The sequence below is a fragment of the Vulpes vulpes genome, chromosome 8, assembly GCF_048418805.1.
Source record: "Vulpes vulpes isolate BD-2025 chromosome 8, VulVul3, whole genome shotgun sequence".
NCBI lineage: Eukaryota > Metazoa > Chordata > Mammalia > Carnivora > Canidae > Vulpes > Vulpes vulpes.
The window spans coordinates 53835611-53838555 of NC_132787.1; positions in this window are offsets into that span (position 1 = coordinate 53835611).

A 2945-nucleotide genomic window follows, 5' to 3' on the forward strand; every position below is an offset into this window, starting at 1 on the left:
ATCATTGGAGATGGCTCCAGGGGCTGAACTGTCAGATCTGTTGAGATGACTCTTATGGTTTCTACTAATCATGACTTTTTAATTATCATTCTAGATGTTTATACAATGTAAATATGATATCATGAAAAGTTTGAGAATTTACTGGTTCTTCTGAGTGGTTCAAATCAATTACTCCTAAAGAGTAGAAGACAACCCCTGGGGTCAGGTGTCCCTAATACTGGTTTCAAATTATCCTCTGATTTGTTATTTTCAGGATCAGAAGTCTTTTTTTTTTTTTTCTTTTGCCATCTTAAGTACCCAGTGAGCAGATATAGCTCTCCATTTCAGCATACCTGCAGTTTTCCTTCTGTGCCCCAAGAAGAGAGATTGGTATGATAGGCCACTCCTTAACTTTCCAACCCTTATTGCATTGCTTCTTCATTTTAACCACCATGTGTCTGACTGGACACTGACAGTGAATACTCTTCAGTGGGCCAAAGTGATTCCACCCTCTAGGCCAAGTTTTCCAACTTTAGTCATTTGCAGAGTCCTCCCTCTCTCTGAAGAACTGTGTATATCTAACACTCATTAGACACCCTGGGCCTGGCTGGTTCAGTTGTAGAGCACGCAACTCTTGGTCTCAGAGTCATGAGTTTAAGCCCTGCATTGGGCATAGAGTTTATTTTTAAAAACATTAAAAATAAATTAAAACCCTTAGACATCCACACTAAAGAGTTTAAGCTAAGCTTATGAGCAGGGAACTTAATCCTATTATGAATATTTACTCATTCCACAATATGCACTGAGTACCTGTTTTATATCAGGTCAATTTTGGCACTGGAGTACTAGAAATTAAAAAACACAGTTGTCCCCCTCAGAAACCTCAGATAGATCTTTGTTATACTATCTTTGGCAGTTTGGTTCTAAATCTCAAGTTACTATTTCCTGCTTTTCTGGACTCCCTTCCTTACTGATGCCCTAATGGCCAGTCTGAAGACTTTCCATGTTTTTCCTATAGCCATATATGCAAACAAGACTCTCTTGTATTTATTGAGTAAGTAGCTGGTTTTGCTGTTCTGTCTGCATTTTAGATTCATAACCACTTACTTAGATTCTACAGATGCGCTTTTTCCTTCACTTGAGCTGGAGTCCTTGTACAGAGACCTTGTTCTTAAACTCCATATCATGCCTTTCCTTTTCTTTTGACTCACCCACCTAGACTGACCTGTGTCTTGTCCTTCAAAGCTATGACTCCAACAATACACCCGTTTCTCAGTACCAACCCATGCTCTGATTGAAACTGCTTTCCCAAATGCTACACCTTCTGTCTTCCCTATAGCTCCCTGTAGTTCATAGCTCCCCCAATCTTCTGCTTGACATTGCCAGTGAGTTGCTACTAACATCAACTGCCTCTGGAATATGAGAAAAAAAAACCCAGGAGCTCTTCAGGGCAAACTTATGCCCCCAGGTCAAAAGAAAGGCAGTAGGCTTAGATAATCTCACAATACTTTACTGCAACAAAACTAAGGCAAAAACATCTGATAGTGTCAAACTTAGATGTCAAAATGCAGACACCAATAATAATTTATGTTATTTCTGCTTACTGAGGAGGAATGATATGTATCAGGAGACCTCAGAAATGTCATAATGGAGGTGTACAAATTGTATAAAATCTAGGCATAACCAACAGCCATCCAAAATAGAAATATTGTTTTGGGATTCAACTTTTGCAGCTCACCTGGATTTTGTTGCTCTTCTTTTAATGTTTGAACCTGAAGAAAAAGTCTCTGTCTCTCTTTTTTAAAAAAAACTCATACAACTACCACTAGATTTTGTTAAGAACCACTCACCTGCTTGGCCCCCAAAACAAAAGTGCCAAGATAGTTTGGCATATTCCCATGCATCACAGTTAATGTCAAAGTGAATCTTGTGTTGTTCAAAAGATCACATGTAAGGCAGTTTCCAGCTCACAAATAGGTTTTGTTCATAGAATACCATTTTTATCCTGGGCTATAGAGGTGGTTCAATATTCTTAAATCAAGCAACATGATATACCAGATGAATAAAAGAAGGGAGAAGAACCATATGTTCCTCTCAATAGATGCAGGAAAAGCATTTGACAAAATATAGCATCCATTTTTTTTTTTTATAAAAACCCTCAACAAGGTAGGGATGGAGGGAATATACCTCAACATCATTAAAGCCATATATGAAAGACCTACATCTAGTATTACCCGAAATGGGGAGAAAGAGCTTTTCTCCTAAGGTCAGGAACAAGACAGAGATGTCCACTCTCACTATTGTTATTTAACATAGTGGACTGGAAGTCCTAGCCTCAGCAATCAGACACAAAAAGAAATAAAAGGCATCCCAATCAGCCAGAAAGAAGTCAAATTTTCACTCTTTACAGACAGCATGATATTCTATGTAGAAAACCTGAAAGACTCTACCAAAAAATTGTTAGAACTGATACACAAGTTCAGCAAAGTTGCAGGATATTAAATCAACATACAGAAATCTGTTACATTTCTATATGTAATATAGAAATGAAGCAGTGGAAAGAAAAATCAAGGAATCAATCCTATTTACAGTTGCACCAAAAACCATAAGATACCTAGCAATAAACCTAACCAGTTGGATGGGCATTTGACTCTTGATTTCAGTTCAGGTCATGATCTCAGGGTTGTGAGATCAGCCCTGGGTCAGTCTCCTCATTGGTCATGGATCCTGCTTAAGATTCTCTCTCCCTTCTCCTCTGCTCCTTCCCCACAAAAACCTAACCAAAGAGGTAAAAGATCTATACTCTGTAAGCTCTAGAAAACTTATGAAAGAAATTGAAAATGACACAAAGAAATGGAAAACCATTCCCTGCTCATGGATCGGAAGAACAAATATTGTTAAAATATTACACTACCCAAAGCAATTTATACATTTAATGCAATACTATCAAATGCGACCAGCACTTT